Source organism: Camelus ferus, chromosome 7 (assembly GCF_009834535.1).
Source record: "Camelus ferus isolate YT-003-E chromosome 7, BCGSAC_Cfer_1.0, whole genome shotgun sequence".
NCBI lineage: Eukaryota > Metazoa > Chordata > Mammalia > Artiodactyla > Camelidae > Camelus > Camelus ferus.
The window spans coordinates 69,625,937-69,643,144 of NC_045702.1; the positions used below are offsets into that span (position 1 = coordinate 69,625,937).

Sequence of the window (17,208 nt, forward strand, 5' to 3'; positions counted from 1 at the left end):
TCTTTTCTGTCTCTCTTAAACAAATATATGTCTTTGGAAGCCCCAGCCGGTACTCATATGTTATTATTCAGACTCATGTTATTCAGACTTTCTGATTCAATTTAGTAGCATGTAGTGATAAATGTAGACCAAGTCCTATAATCTTTTTTATCAAGAAAAATGTAATTTTAGGAATTAAAACTGTTATCAAAAATTAGAATTGGACATTATCATCACATTCTTGAATGATAGATGCTTCGTTAGATACTACATTGGAGCTTCAGTATAGTATCAGACCATACTTGGCTATCCCATTTTTATCCTTACCCTTCTAAAATGGCTTTATATTATAGGTTAATATTTGCTAGGGAAATATATTAAAATAAAATACACAGCTACTAGATTAAAAAAATTTAATTGTAGAAGGTCATTTGGTTGTGATTTTTGGATTCTATCAACTGTATGTTCTTTTCTTGTTGCAGCAAATGATTGAAAGTTAAACTGATGCATTAATGTGGGAGAGTTTTTAAGACACAGAACTGAAAAATAGGCTTTGCTGCTTTGAAAATAGAAGTCCGTCTCGAGTGTTGACTTCAGCAGGCTGTGGAGTACTGGCAGGAGGTGGAGCAGTAGGTCTCTGACAGTTACTCGGAAGCAGGCAGCTCCAGGTTCCCTTCACATGTACATGTATTACTCGATATTTCTGAACCATTTCTTTGGAATATAATTCACACGGCCTCATAACCACCTAGGTCATTTCAGGTTTTTAAAGAAAACACTTTATTTATGTTTTAAAGTGCATCAAACATCATGATATTTGTAGTTTTGATATATTTCTAAAAGCAGCACTGATAAAATCAGCAGTTATAATTTTTAAAGGAAGCAGTAACCATTGTGTTTGTCATCATGTTTATCATTAAAGGCTATGATGTTTCAGAGAAGTTAAACGTCCTGATTCAATGGTGGTTCTGTCTAAAAACCACTCACAGTTACCCTGTAAAAGATAAACTTTGTTCAGAGGTGTAAGTACATTTTTATTCATGATGAATAAAAATACAGTTCTACTTACTGTGAGATTAGTGCAGCATTTCAGAATTTTATATCTAAATATATACACTAGAAACATAGGCGGAAGCAAGATACAGTTCTTAATTTTTTACTCCCTTAATGGAAATTAGATTATCAGTATTTTTTAGTTTATATTTCAGGGGTAAGATTATTGACTACCTCTAAAAGACTAAAAGTTTGGCTTGATTTACTGAGTCAATATATTATTAAATTGGCTAGAAGTCTACTTGTGTTGAAGGTGTATGCATTTCGGCCTGTTATTCCTGTGATTTAATAGAAGATAGAGAAAACCACTGAACTAGTTATATTTGTTAAGGAGAGAGAAGGTTGTTAATGTCGTAGAGACTTAAAAAAAATGTTGAAAACTAAATTATTGGTAAGAAAACTAACATATTATAATCCATCTTATAATTACCCTAATTTTGGTGTCCTGTAAATCTGTTCACATATTTGCTACCAAGGGCTCATTTCTAATGCCACCCCTTAATCCAACTATCCAGAACACACACGCACACACACATACTTACACACATGCCTGCCCACAATTTTAAATGCTAACTACGTTTTAGGCTCTGCCAAGCTTTTCCTGATGGCCTGGGGTGAGAGTAATTTCTCTTCCAATATGCTTATCATTTCTCCCATGTAATGTTACCATTTGCAATTTTAGTACATGATTAAAAAAAAAAAGTTCCCCAATTGGTAAAATGTGTGGAATTCAAAAGAAATTCTTTTTTTAACAATATAACATTTTTTATTGATTTATAGTCATTTTACAATGTTGTATCAAATTCCAGTGTAGAGCACAAATTTTCAGTTATACATGAACATATATATATTCATTGTCACATTTTTTTCTCTGTGTGCTACCATAAGATCTTGTGTATATTTCCCTGTGCTATACAGTATAATCTTGTTTATCTATTCTACAATTTTGAAATCCCGTCTATCCCTTCCCACCCTCCACCCCCTTGGCAACCACAAGTTTGTGTTCTATGTCTATGAGTCTGTTTCTGTTTTCTATTTATGCTTTGTTTGTTTGTTTTTGTTTTTGTTTTTAGATTCCACATATGAACGATCTCATATGGTATTTTTCTTTCTCTTTCTGGCCTACTTCACTTAGAATGACATTCTCCAGGAGCATCCATGTTGCTGCAAATGGCATTATGTTATCGGTTTCTATGGCTGAGAAGTATTCTATTGTATAAATATACCACATCTTCTTTATCCAGTCATCCATTGATGGACATTTAGGCTGTTTCCATGTCTTGGCTATTGTAAGTAGTGCTGCTGTGAACATTGGGGTGCAGGTGTCTTTCTGAAGTAGGGTTCCTTCTGGATATATACCGTGGAGCGGGATTCCTGGGTCATATGGTAAGTCTATTCCTAGTCTTTTGAGGAATCTCCATACTGTTTTCCACAGTGGTTGCACCAAACTGCATTCCCACCAGCAGCATAGGAGGGTTCCCCTTTCTCCACAGCCTCTCCAGCATTTGTCATTTGTGTATTTTTGAAAGATGGCCATTCTGACTGGTGTGAGGTGATACCTCATTGTAGTTTTGATTTGCATTTCTCTGATAATTAGTGATATTGAGCATTTTTTCATGTGCCTATTAATCATTTGTATTTCTTCTTGGAGGATTGCTTGTTTAGGTCTTTTGCCAATTTTTGGATTGCGTTGTTTGGTTGTTTCTTATTAAGTCGTATGAGCTGCTCATATATTCTGGAGATCAAGCCTCTGTCGGTTTCATTTGCAAAAGTTTTGTCCCATTCCGTAGGTTGTCTTTTTGTTTTATTTATGGTTTCCTTTGCTGTGCAGAAGCTTGTAAGTTTAATTAGGTCCCATTTGTTTATTCTTGCTTTTATTTCTATTGCTTGAGTAGACTGTTCTAGGAGAACATTTTTGAGATGTATGTCAGATAATGTTTTGCCTATATTTTCTTCAAGGAGGTTTATTGTATCTTGTCTTACGTTTAAGTCTTTGATCCATTTTGAGTTGATTTTTGTGTATGGTGTAAGGGAGTGTTCTAGCTTCACTGCTTTACATGATGCTGTCCAGTTTTCCCAACACCATTTGCTGAAGAGACTATCTTTATTCCATTGTATATTCTTGCCTCCTTTGTTGAAGATGAGTTGACCAAAAGTTTGTGGGTTCATTTCTGGGCTCTCTTTTCTGTTCCATTGGTCTATATGTCTAAGAGGTCCAAACAAAAACTACTAGAGCTGATCGAAGAATTCAGCAAGGTAGCAGGTTACAAGATTAACGTTCAAAAATCAGTTGCATTTCTTTACACTAATGATGAATCAACAGGAAAAGAAAGTAAAGAAACAATCCTCTTTAAAATAGCACCAAAGTAATAAAATACCTAGGAATAAATCTAACCAAGGAGGTGAAAGAATTATACACAGAAAAGTATAAACCATTGATGAAGGAAATTAAAGAAGACTTTAAAAAATGGAAAGATATCCCATGCTCTTGGATTGGAAGAATCAATATTGTTAAAATGGTCACAGTGCCCAAGGCAATCTACAGATTTAATGCAATCCCTATCAAATTACCCAGGACATATTTCACAGAACTAGAACAAATCATAATAAAATTTATATGGAACCATCAAAGACCTAGCATTGCCAAAGCATTACTGAAGAGAAAGAAAGAGGCTGAAGGAATAACCCTCCCAGACTTCAGACAATACTACAGAGCTACAGTCATCAAGACAGCATGGTATTGGTACAAAAGAAATTCTTACTGAAAAGAAAGCCCCTGGAGTTCCACTTCTGGCCACGACAGTACGTGGAAGTCAGGATTTGCTACTCAGTGAAACTGGTGAAAATTATGAAAAACAACCATTTAAAGTCTCTGGAATGGCCCTAGGGACATCCAGCAAATGAAGAAACGTTCTGTAAGGAATCCACAAAACCTCGGTAAGAGCTGAGAGTCTGTGGTTTTTGATCCAAGACCCTCTGCCTTCCTCGCCTCTTCCTACTCAGTGAGAGGGAAACTGTGCTGAATTCCAGTATTAGCAGAACAGAGTTTCCTCTTTCCAGGTTCCCAGTCTCAGGGCTATTTTTCTGCAAGGGGCGGGACCTTAGCCGTCTCATCCTGCCTCCAGCTGTTTATTATTGAAGCTAAGTTCTGGGCTGGGGTGGCCAAGAGATGGTAGCTCCCTTTTTAGTACCAGCTCTTACTCCTGGGACAGAGGCTCCTCTTTGGACCCGGCACCACCTGAGAATATTGGGGCCCACCTAGCCCTCATCCCAGATCCTGGCACAGGGAAAGGCAAGCCAAGAAAACCTGGGAGTCTGCAAGAGTGAAATAGGGAAAGACCACTGGAAGGAGCCTTCCTGCGGTCAAAACCAGTTTCAAAAGCTTCCTTGGGAACTGTTCCTTGAAAGGAGACCAATTTTGATTAGATTAGACTGAAACATTTGCTGCCCCAGGGTATTGTTGACAACAATAGAAGCATCACCTGGCAGTTAGTGGAGTGTGATAGCTGAGTGTGATCTAAGGGAAGAGGCCATCAAAGAGAGCCCTTCAGAAGCAGTCACCCCAGGGTGACTCACTGTGAAGCAGCATCAGTCATCACCATGCAGGCAGAGAGGATAAGTTAATAGATTTCACTAAAATAATCCAGCCAGTCATTAAACAAATAAATGATAATAAATACTGGAGGAGTTTTGCTCAGATTTGCTATAATTTATTCTCTAAATGATCTAGTTTCTAACGAAAAATTATGAGACTTGCTAAGGTACAAGAAAGTATGACCTGTATTCTCAAACAGCATGACCTTGTATATGAAAAGTCCTAAGGAATCTACCCAAAACTGTTAAAGCTAATAAATGATCTCACCAAGATTGAAGGATCAAATACAAAAATCAGTTGTATTTCTGTACACTTGTAATGAACAATCCGAACAGGAAATCAAAACAGTTATATTTATAATAGCATCAAAAAGAATAAAATACTTAGGAATACATTTAACAAAAGAAATGCCAGATTTATACTCTGAAAACAACAAAAAAGTGTTGAAAGACATTAATGAAGATCTAAATAGATGAACAACATTTCATATTAATGTTAATGGGTTGGAAGATTTAATATTGTTAAGATGGCAGTACTCTGAAAAATGGTCTGCTGATTCAGTGCAATCCTTACCAGAATTCCAGGTGGCTTTTTTGTAAAACTGGACAAGGCAATCCTAAAATTGATATGGAATTGCAAGGAACCCAGAATAATTTTGAAATGAACAAAATATGAGGATTCACACTTCCAGATTTCAAAGCTTAATACAAAGCAACAGTAATCAAGACAGTGTGGTACTGCATAGGATAGACACATAGATAAGTGGAAAATAATTGAGTCCAGAAATAAAGCTGTATGTTTAATGGTCAACTGATAGTTTTAAAAAGTGCCAAAACAATTCAATAAGAAAAGAATAGTATTTTTGGCAAATAGTATTGGGACAACTGGATATTCACATGCAAAAGAATGAAATTGAACCCTTCACACTATATACAGAAATTAACTCAAAATGGGTCAAAGGCCTAAATGCAATGTAAGAGCTAAAATTATAAAAACCTTAGGAGAAAACATAGGCAGTAAATCAGCTTGAAGTCAAAAGCACAAACAACAAAAGAAAAAATAATAGATTGTTCTGTATAAAAATAAAAAAACTTCTATGATTCAAATCACATTATCAAGAGGGTGAAAAAATTCACAGAATGGTAGAAAATATTTGCAAAATATTTATCTGATAAGGGACTTGTATTCAGAATACATAAAGAACTCTTTTTTTAATTGAAGTATAGTTGGTTATAATGTGTCAATTTCTGGTGTACAGCATAATGTCCCAGTCATGCATATATATACATATATTCATTTTTATATTCTTTTTCATTAAAAGTTACTACAAGATATTGAATATAGTTCCCTGTGCTATACAGAAGAAATTTGGGGTTTTTTAATCTATTTTTATATGTAGTGGTTAACATTTGCAAATCTCAAACTCCCAAATTTATCCCTTCCCACCCTCTTCCCCCTCAGTAACCTTAAGATTGTTTACTATGCCTGAAAGTCTGTTTCTGTTTTGTAGATGAGCAAATTGTGGAGAAGGATCCAATATTGTTTGGCAGCAGTTAATATGCACTTTATCCTCAGGGGTCCCCACAAAAATGGTCATTACCATAAGACAATTTGTGAATGAAAAAAATATTATAATTGGTGAATTATATGTTAGGTAGCTTTTAAATAGAACAGCATGGCATCATTTTGATAGTTGCCACTCGTTTGTGATCCTTCTGGGTGATTCATTTTGAGGGAGTATCATGAAAGAAGTCAGAGGAAACTGGGGCCCTAGAATATGCTTTTTCTTTTTTCTTTGCAATAAAACAAGTCAGAATTGACACCCTATTTAGAAAAGTTAAAACGCGTCCTATTTATGAGTTAGAAGTATGATTTTAAAAGTAACTGCTTCTCTCCCTTTGGTCTCTTCCTGACCAAAGGCCATTGCTAATCCTTCCTGATAACCATCAGGAACAAGTCGAGTGTACTTTCTGATGTCCATTAAGTTTGGTTCTCCAGCTCACAGGCTCTAATAGAGAATTATATTTCAGTAAGAATCCATCAAAGCCTTTCAAACCAGCCTCTGTCTAAATGTATTAACACAGCATCATGTCCTTTGGTCTTAGGATGTAGTAATAAACTGGGTAGCTATTGGGAAATCTTCTAAGAAGAAAATGATATGGAAGAAAACTGTTTTAAAAGCACATTGGCAAGGCAGTCCTCTGTCAATAATGTGCATTAGGCTTAATGTGGCCTAGCAACCTGCTATAGTTTGATCACAGACAGGCTTGCTGAACCGTCAAAGAAAGTGTGATTTGTCAATAAATAATAAGCAGTATTTCCTCATTTTTATATTTGTCCTTTTTTCCCCTGTTTACTTTTCTTCATCACCAGTGGAGTAGCACCAGAGAGGTGAATGTCGAATCTGTTACTCTTCATTTCTTATTACTGTTTAACCAATCTTGCACTGACCCCATAAATCATCAGTGCCAGGCCAGGAAGTAACTTTGAGAAAAGGACACAGTGCCCATAAAGTTATTCGGCCATGAAAAGCAGCCTTGGAGCTAGGAAGCCGTAGGGGATACAATGGAAGCAATTACAATAGCAGTGGCGGTAGGAGCAGTATAATTAGCAGCTGTTTCAAGGGTAATAATTTGCGGACATCGGACAGGGGAGAGTTGGTGTCTCAGAGAACTTCCCACTCCCTCACCCGCCACCAGAATGGTAACCGAACTTATTCATACTGAGGTGCCACGGCAGATGGGGCTATGTGCTGGAGCTTTGAGGAGAATCAGTGACTGTGCTGAGGTCATCGCCCCGGTACATTTCAGATTACCTACATATACAGTTTAAACAGTATTGCGTGTGAGGACAAGTGCTTCTGTGGTAACAGAAAGACAGGAGTGAGGTTAAACTCATCCAGGAAGAGCAGGTGAACCATACAGTATCATGATCAAGAGACAGATGATTGTCAAACCCAGATTAACTAGCAGTCATCCTGCTGGAGACTTACTGGTGTACCCTAAGACAGTGGTTTTCAAAGTATGGCCTCCAGGCGGGAAGTGTCACCATCATTTGGGAACTTTTTAGAATTACAGATTCCTTCTCCCCACCCAGACCTACGGAATCTGAAACAGTGGAGATGGGACTCAAGAATCTGTATTCTGTCAAGTCTTCCAGGCAGTTCTGATGCCTAGTGAAGTTTGAGAATCACTGTGCTAAGATGTTTTGTAAGATTGGAGGTCACCTCACAGATTGGACATTAGACATTGCTTTGGGATAAAATAGCAGTTGGCAGTGAGTCTCAGAAGGAAAGAAATCAATACTGGACTTTAGTCCCCCTCTCCACACCCCTGTCTCCACACCCCTGCCCGCCCCCCAAAAAACCCCCAGCATATTGGGTAGGAAGGTGTGAATTTGGAAAAAATACATAGTTATGGAAGGCAGTATACAGAATCAAACATAATCAGGCTTTAAATAGAAAGTTATAACCTTTAACAAGCTTAACTCCTGATGTGTCACTTTTCTCATCTCTAAGTCAGTTTAATAATAATAGTGATAGTCTTGTAGAGTTATTGAAAATTAACTGAATTAGAGGCCAAACTCAGAATAAGCCTTTTGCATAGTAAGGGTAGAATACATGTTAACGCGCATTGTGATTTTTATATTATTAAAGCTGTGATATAAGATTTGGGATTTGTAAATTATAATTTTCAAAAGGTTAAAAACATGGTTCTCATGTAATATAAAATAAATCTATGTCAAATTTTTTTTGATTTCATTAATTAATGAGGTAACCAGTAAAATGTCAAAATTCAGTTCAAAGGAGACTCTGGAGGATAGAATTTATATAATCTGTCAAGAATGCTGAAATGTTTCTAATAGACATAAGAGTGGGTAATAACCTACAGAGCAATATATTGTAATGTTTGGAGTTATCTTTTTTATCAGACTAAAACCAATTGCATTTCTCCTGGACAACATTTGTGTACCTTATTACATGAATCATTTACATTACTCTCATACAAGGGTTGTTTGAATTGATAGCAATTTTCTACAAGATAATCTCTAGTTCTCCAAAAGTGTAGTAGAGCCAGTCAAAGATGTACCTCAGCACGGCTCTGAAAGAACATGTTGTAACAGATTTACCTGTTTCCAATTCTGGAATAATTTTTCTTGATCGATATTTCACAAGAAATAGTGCAAAAGCCAGGTTATTGGAATTGATTTACAGGAGCACAGCAGGGCCAGATGCAAAGGTAATATGACTAGTACTTCTGAATCCTGGAGTATATGGGCCTGCGGTTAGTGGAAAAACAAAACAAAACAAAACAAAACAACTCTGAACATTAAAGAGTCTTGCCAAAGCATCTGAATGAACATTACAGCATGTAAAAATATATACATTCTGAAGAAAGAGAAATACACCCTTAATTTGAAAAATGTTTTCATTATAACTGGTCAAGAAACCAGTTGGAACATTATCCTCAGAGGTATTAAACGTTTACTATTCAAAGTCGAATTGTAACCAAGGGTATAAGATAGATAAGGATTCTACTGTGGTGTCACCCGTGGTATAACTAACATTCAGTGCATTTTTCTGTAATGCAAATGGAATTAGCAATTTGAGACAGAAACCTTAACAAAGAGCTTTAAATTCTTATCATGTAATAACTAGAAAATAAAACACAAATGTGGATGCTGTCTAAGCAGAGTATCACATTTATAGAATTATGTCACCAATATGGCTTGCTTTGAACAATGATTTCACTAGAGTATATACACAAGTGTTAGATTGAAGTATCTCACATGTCAGAGACTTGGCTGGGGAGGAGCAGTGCTTAAATAAGGAGATGAGTGGTAATTTGCTTATAAAAAAATACCCTGCTTTGTTATGGGAAAGTTGTATCTGATTGTTCTTTTTTCCTCAAAAGTATTTTAGAGAAAAAAATTTGGTTCTTAGGAAAAAGTACTGGAAAAAATGTTCAAATAGTTTCTGATTTTCTGTTATGGAATGGAACAATGGGTGATAAGATATACTTTTGTCTTTTTTTCTTAACTCTCTTGGACTCTGATTCAGTTTATACATGTTCAGATTAAACTTATTTAACAAAGGTTTATAGAGCAACTTGCATAAGGCTAAGTACTATGTACTGAAAACAAGGAAAAGATAAATATGATACTGCTTCTCCAAGGAATATACCGTTTTATCTGGGATTGAACTAAATGACTTCAAATAAAGGGAGAAATAAATAAAATAAAATAAAATAAAATAAAATAAAATAAAATAAAATAAAATAAAATAAAATAAAATAAAATAAAATAAAATAAAATCAGTAATAGTCAAGATGAGCAATGGCACTGCAGCAGGACTATTGTGAGGAATTTTAAAATATGGTGGAGAGAGGTCTGTCTGTCTCTATAGTGAAAAGAGGAAGCAAAAATGGAAAAATAAAGGACAAAAAGTGACTAAAGAGAAGTGCAAAGAATCATATGTGCCCCAAAGAATAAAGACTATGCTAGCGTGGAAAGGTGGTTTATCAGCAAAGGCCTCACGGAGGAAGGACTATTTAAAGTGGGCATTGAATGATGCATAGGACCTCAGTGGTGTGTGATGGAGGATATTCAAGGCATAAGAAAACACTGGTGTCTCTGCATATGGATGGGAACACTTAGCTAATGCCTGAGGGATAGGTCATATGGAGAGAAAAGGCATAATAATAAGAGTGATATCATTTGTTTAGTGGTGTCATATTGTATCCAACTTTCCAAATGTTACTTTTTGTTCAGTCATTACCTGTTAGGTAATATCATAGCTATCTTCTTGGAATAAGTAAGTAATGGGGCTGAAGTCCAATAGCTAGTGGGGAGGTGGTCTGGTGTTCTTAATCCTGTCTTCTGATAGGCTTTAACTCCTGCCTCGTTGTCACTCAGCTGCATCTCAGGCCTTTGGAGTATTAACAAATGTTAAAACTTCATGATTGGACTCTCGATTATTGGAAGTAGGGCCTAAAGCAAAAAGGGTAGTAAAATAGATGCCAGTTTCATTCCTGGGTGAGTTGGAAAATGGTGGCACTGTAAATGGAAAGGGTTTTCTTGTGGGCGTGGTAATCAGAAGTCACTAGTAGGCCTGCAGGGAGTTATATCAAATAAGAAGGGATTTATATCTGGCGTTCAGGAGCGGTCTGAGCTCAAGAGAGAGAGGAAGAAGAATACAAAAGAGCAGAATCTTGGAGAACACTAATGTTAAAAATAGAAAATGGGGAAGCCGCTGGAGAGTGACAGATTAGCTAGGATGAGGAGAGAGCCCTGGGAGCCTTGTGCTTCTTCAGTAGGAGAAGGAAAAGAAGGTTTGAAGGAGGAGTAGTGGGGACATGTCCTGTACTTAAAGGATAATGAATTTGTCGATTAGGATACTCCAGAAAGGCTGTCAGGACACTCATTAGAGGTGGGTGGTGAAAATAGAAATCAGGTGGAAAGAGGAATAGGCGTGACTGGCTGGCAGACGTGTGGGTGCAGGGGGCACCAGCAGAAAAGTGCAGACTGAGTTCTGCTGCGTGCCTGAAGATCACACCACAATTTCAATAGGTAAGAAAAATGAAAGTAAAAACTCCATTTAAACATCCACAAAATAAAACCTACCACTGAATTAAAGAAATCTCATCGAATCACAAAAAGCCTGCAAGTATAAAAGAAGAGTGACGTATCAAGGGTAGCTCTGGAAATAGGAGCAAAGTAAGGGGAATTATTGAAAAAAATTACACAGAATGTGGTCTTAAGCCTCTTTAATGCTAGTGATTATCTTTGTTGGAGGGGCTTATTTTTCTAGTGGATCTGAAATAAGAGCCAGCATTTGTGTGCATGGTGGGAGCGGGAGGGAGAGATTGGCTTGAAGCCTCATTAGTGTAGCTTCTTATTCCTTATGTAATTCCTTAGGTGACTCTTAAAAAAAGACATTACAAGTGCATTTAGGATCTGATTCTGACAACTGTACCTTTGTATTTGTTCGACGACTCCATCTGAATTTTACCATTTCCTTTCTCTGCGTAATATGGGATGCTATCAGTGAGGCTATGACATTGTGCCCAAATGCCATCCGCAATATTAGCTCACAGGGGAGACTACCTGGAACAAAATTTAACGTGGTAGCTTTTGCCCTGAATTTTAAAAGTTCCAAGATCTTTGATCTAACTGCTTAGAGACTCTTAAGTAAAAGGCCTTTAGATCCTTTCAGTCTTGCCAGTAAAACACACTTGTCATGCTCAGAGCCCCAGGCTGCTAAGGGACAATTACAGTTGCCTGTTTCTGATAGTGTGGTATGAAACCCATCAATGTTTGGAACATGCATATGACGTCTCTGCATTTCAGATGATCAGAGATTGTTAAATTGCTATGGTATAAGGTTGTAAATTAAGTGTAGAAAGCCTTTTCCCAGTATCCACCCCCCCCCATAGCTTTTCTGTTAGAGCAGTTGCTGTTAGCCCTGATTTATGAGGAGCTCAGTGACCCCTCCAAGTCACAGCAGTGCTGGGGATGGATTCGTGCAGGGTCCCTTAGGGCAGTGCCTTCTGGGGCCCTATGGGGTTATTTAAATGTCTTCCAGTTTTTTGAACCAAGTGGAAAAAAATTATAAAAGCTCTACCAAAAAAGCCAAAAAGTGACTATGTATAAAGCCCAGCACCACCCAGTCAGCTTGCACGCATGGTCAGTCCTGCAGGACCTGAAGTAGACCTGCGGGGGCCATTGCAGACCAGGCACTGAAAGGGTGGAAGAAAACTCACAAGATGGCTCCTTAGTTGTTCAGGCCTGTACTTCCAGCTCATCTGATCTTACAACACGTTCCCCTCCCTGGGCATTCTTTTCTTAGAATAACCTATCCTTTTACCCTAAAGGTCTTGAAGGAAGGTCATGGAATGAACCTCAAGAAAATGGGCAGACCCTCCTAAATTCCTCCGTAACAACATCAAGTTCTTATCAAAGGAAAGGAATGTAGCCCCTTCTCACATCTTGATTGTTATCACCCTCCTGATCCCATGTTTCTATAAAACCCCAGAACCCTTACCTCAAGGCGGGTTCACAGTCTTTAAGGTGTTAGCCTGCTGTGATTCCCTCTGCCTGGCAAAGCAATAAAGCTGTTCTTTTCTAATCCTCCCAGATCTTTGCCCCAACTCTCAATTTGGCTATCAGGGTACAGAGGCCAGTTTTTCAGCAACAGCACCCTTGGGCTGATTGGAACGACTCCTTCCCTTCCACAATAACACAAGATCATTAAACAAACAACCACCACCTGTCTTTAATGTTTTCGTGTTTTGCTCAGCATGGGCTTTTTTTGCATTAATTTTGATTTTTAAAAATACTGCATAGGTACTGAGCTTTTCCATGCCTCTGTAAATTAGCTCCAAGGTGTGTTCCTTACTTACCTCACTCTAATCCCCGGCCGGCAGCAGAGTTCTTTCAGTCCTGCTGCTCTGCAGTGTGAAATTGCATGAAAACAAAAGGGCCAAAGAGACAGAGGCTGAACAAATCAAGGGCAAAAGAAGGATTTACAGTCGTTTTTAGAAGATAGCGAAGCAGTCATAGAGCGTTACGGTTGTTCTCGCTTGCCCATGCCTTTGCTCGTGGCATTTTATATGCCTCACATAGCTTCTCTCCTCTCACTTTGTTGGAATCCTAGCATTTTTTTCAAGTCCCAGATCAAAGGTATCATCCTCTGTAGAGCTTTTTTCATATTCAGACAAGATTAATTATTTGTGGCTCTCTGCTATTTATACAGGTCCCTGTACAGATTCCAAATGTTGGGCTTATCACATGGTATTCGAGTTTTGAATGTCGGTCTCACTCCATCAATAGTGAGGCTCTTAAAGCTGAGCGGAGCCTTTTCTTATCTGGGTCTGTATCATTGACACCTCACATGGGGACTGGCCCGCAGCCAGTGGGCAATAAATGATCAGAGTGACAGAATGGTGAAGAGTGAGATCTCAGGAAGTACTCGACAGGCAGCTTTTCTCTCACCTTCATTTGATATGCATTCCAGAAAATAAGGTTTCCAGGAGTGCTTATTGAAATTTCAAGATTGATAAAGCAGACGATTTCGTAGGCATTATTGTTTTTCTGTCAATGGCATGAATAAGTTAGAGAGCTATTAGTTTAGCTCCCTAGCTGTAACACTTTAGCACAAGACGTACTGACTTAGGTTTTGACTGAACTGTTAAAGCTTGGTCCCAAACAGTATTAAGCTTTCGTTAATCTTGGCACCCGGATACATCTTTTCTTTTCTTTTCCAAGTGAAGACATTGTTGCTGAAAATTTAATCATTCATCTTGCTAATGAGGTGCACATTCTATTGTGCTAAAGCACTTAGGAACTAGTCCTTAGTTTTATATTGTTATCAGTTTCAGATTCAAAGATATGCCCTGTTAAATGTTACTTTAACAGGGTTCTGGTGGGTTTCAGGTAGGAGGTTGTGTGGATAAATGGAACAAACCAATAGAATATATTATTGAATTCTGAATTTAAGTGCCTCCACTGGGTGTTCATTTCAAATTGATTTTGGATTGTCATGTTGTCAGTCTTAATACTGTAAATAGCTCTATAATATTTTATTTTTGAGAATAATAACTTCTTGTATTTTGCTCTTAGAGCTTAATTTTTACATTATAATCTGCAGAATTAATTCATGACTGGATTTAGAAATTAGAAATGCACTTTGCTGTATACCAATATCTGATTTTTTATACACCATCAAAAATTCATGTTTAAAAATTGGCATGCTTTATGATAGTAAATTGTGCAGGTCAAAATAGCTAGTGGTAACAGGTTTGAAAATTGTGGATTTGAGATTTTGTATATTCATTTTACATGTAATACTTACTCCAAACCAAATAATAAAAATAGAGTTACTTGTCTAAGGGTGCAGTAAGATCTCAAGTTAGCTTTCTGTTTTTCAGCTCTTGTTCATAAAAGTTATTTGGAAACAAATAAGGTATATATTTTTTAAAAACACCTTTACCTTAAAAATAAGATGTAAGATATATAGCCATGTATTCAGGCTTTTCAGATAGTTCATTCTTGCCAGAGGCACTTAGAAGCTATTGTGTGTTACTTACATAAGGCAAATAAATGTGTTATAACCTTTCCAATTTAAAGAATTTGTTCTGTGCAGGCTTTAAAAAGACCTACAGCTAAAGTAATTTCTTTTCTAGAAGTCTAAAAGATGGATGTTTCTATTCCGAAAGAAAATACAGAACCTTCTAATAACAAATATATAAAAGGTGAATGATTTGTTTTATTCATTCAGTAGATATTTACTACTTACCTGCCAAATTCCTTTTACATATTTATGGAACATAGGATTTTCCAACAATGTTGATGTGATTCTTAAAACAATCACATACCTACCAGTAAAGACTCAGTTGGTCCTGGAAAATAAGATCATGGTATTTTTTTTATCTTTTTATAATATTGTCATTATTTTCCAGCTACCTTTGAGAAGTTACTTTGGTTTTTGAGCTAAATTATTACATATACAATTGACAGTCATTACTTTACAACATTTTTAAATTTTAGTTTATATAATTTTATCTTGCTAGAATGCTTAGAGGTCAGTATAAACAGCTTTATACCATACACAGTACAATTCTTTGCAGTCTTTATGAGATCCTTATAAATGTATTTTATTTTTCTTATCTTGTGATAAAGAAGATAATTTTACCTTTTATATATTAACTTTTTTAAGAAAAGTTAAATAAAATACATCAAAGCACTTACAATGAAGCACCCTAAAAATTAAGATACCTTATTCTTAATCATAATATTATTTTACCTTGTCTTAATGCATGCTACTCATGTTCCAAATATACCAAAATGTGTTTTTATTCCTATGGTCTGATAATTATATCAGGAAATGCATGTGGAAGAGAGGAATTTATTGAACAGTATTTATTGAACTCATAGTTTGTTTGGTTTTTCCAGTATGTTTTGCTCATTTCATTCTCAGTATTGATTTAAGAAGGGACTACTTTTATCTCCGTTATATAGATGAAGAAACTGAGGGCCGTAAACTTTACATAACTTGTCCAAAATAACATTGCCAGTAAAAGATAAAATCAGTTTAGATCTAGGACTCTCTGTCCAGTGGTTTCTGGCCCTGTTAGCTGTTCTCAATGTCATGGTCAACATGACATTTGTTATCAAGTGTTATCCACTGTCAGCAAATTCTGCACCTTTATGAACGATGGGCTGTAACAGCGTGCAACAGCACATAAAACATGGATTTTAAAAAACGCTTACTTCTTTTAAAGAAATCAATCACAGAAGCACTTAGGGATCAAACTGGATCTGAGTAATTAAAGGTCCTCTTTGGATGTGTTTCAATAGTTTTGTGTGAAGGGCTATGCTAATGCTTTCCAGGTTGTGAATAATTAAATAGGATACATTATCTAGGTTAGTTTAAGTGATCTGACAATTTAAAAGTTCTAATTCATCTAACTAAAGAGAAGGTAGAAACCAAGACTGTCATATTCTCCTTCCATTTAAAGATTCTTTCTCTTTTACTTCTGAGAGCCATGCATCTCCTAAGTATCTTTAACTGATAGTGACTTTGAAATGCAGTAAGAGTCATTCTCAAATGCTTCTTTCTGTGCCTCTTTAGAATTAAGATACTGCATCTCTCTGATAATTAAGTGTCTTTTACTGATGCTTCAGTCTTTTCCCTAAAATCTGAATGATTTTTCTAGCTAAAATATACTGTGGAGAAATAGTGATTTGAGATACATGTTAAAAAAAAAAAAAAGCATTGCTCCATAGAGATAAAGAGTGATAAGGGCCATGTAATTCCTAGTGCTTAGAACTTATGTTTCTGTAGTAAAAATGAGACACTGATTCTCCTACTTGATAGCTTTGTGTATTCCTGTAGTTTATCAAGGTTTTATGTGGTCCTTTCACCTCAAAGACTAGCTGGGAACGCTTGCGCATTGCATGAACTCTCTGGCAAAACAAATCTGACTCTTAAAAATGTGCTAACCAGGTATATTCCATGTATAATTTCATATTTTTTCTTACCCAGTGTTATCATGTCAAAAACATTCATGATTGGGAGACTACTGATTATAATAGATTAAATGCAACGTATTAGATTATAAAATACAGATTTTTACGTAGTTTTGACTAAAGAGGTTTCAAATTGAAACAAAAGAACTTAGTTCTTTATTTCAGCTCCTCTTCCTACCTTATTCCACCCTTAAAAGATTTAAAGTGCATTTGGTCTACTTAAGCTAAAATAGCTACACTATTTACAAGCAAGGCAAACCGCATATGTTGAGGGAACTAAAAATTCTTTAAAATTTTTTAACAAGTCACACAATTTATTTTGACACTTTCATTCATTCATTCATTCTTTCATTCGTATATAAATACATTGATTCCAGGAATACTTATTGAAACTATATTTCATAGTAAGGTGTTATAAAATACAAGTAAACAGGAACTCTCATCAACCTTACTGTGTGCCAACATTTTTCTTTCATTATTACCTCCATTTTATCTTCCAAAGTTGTATTTTCTGCATAAACCAAATTTTAAAAAAGGAGTTTCCCTCTAATACA

General features: G+C 36.3%; 1 protein-coding gene across 1 annotated transcript in view; it reads left to right on the forward strand.

Moving 5' to 3' along the window:
• The window catches only part of PCLO (piccolo presynaptic cytomatrix protein), a 310,882-nt gene that overhangs the window by 98,201 nt on the left and 195,473 nt on the right, over positions 1 to 17,208 (forward strand).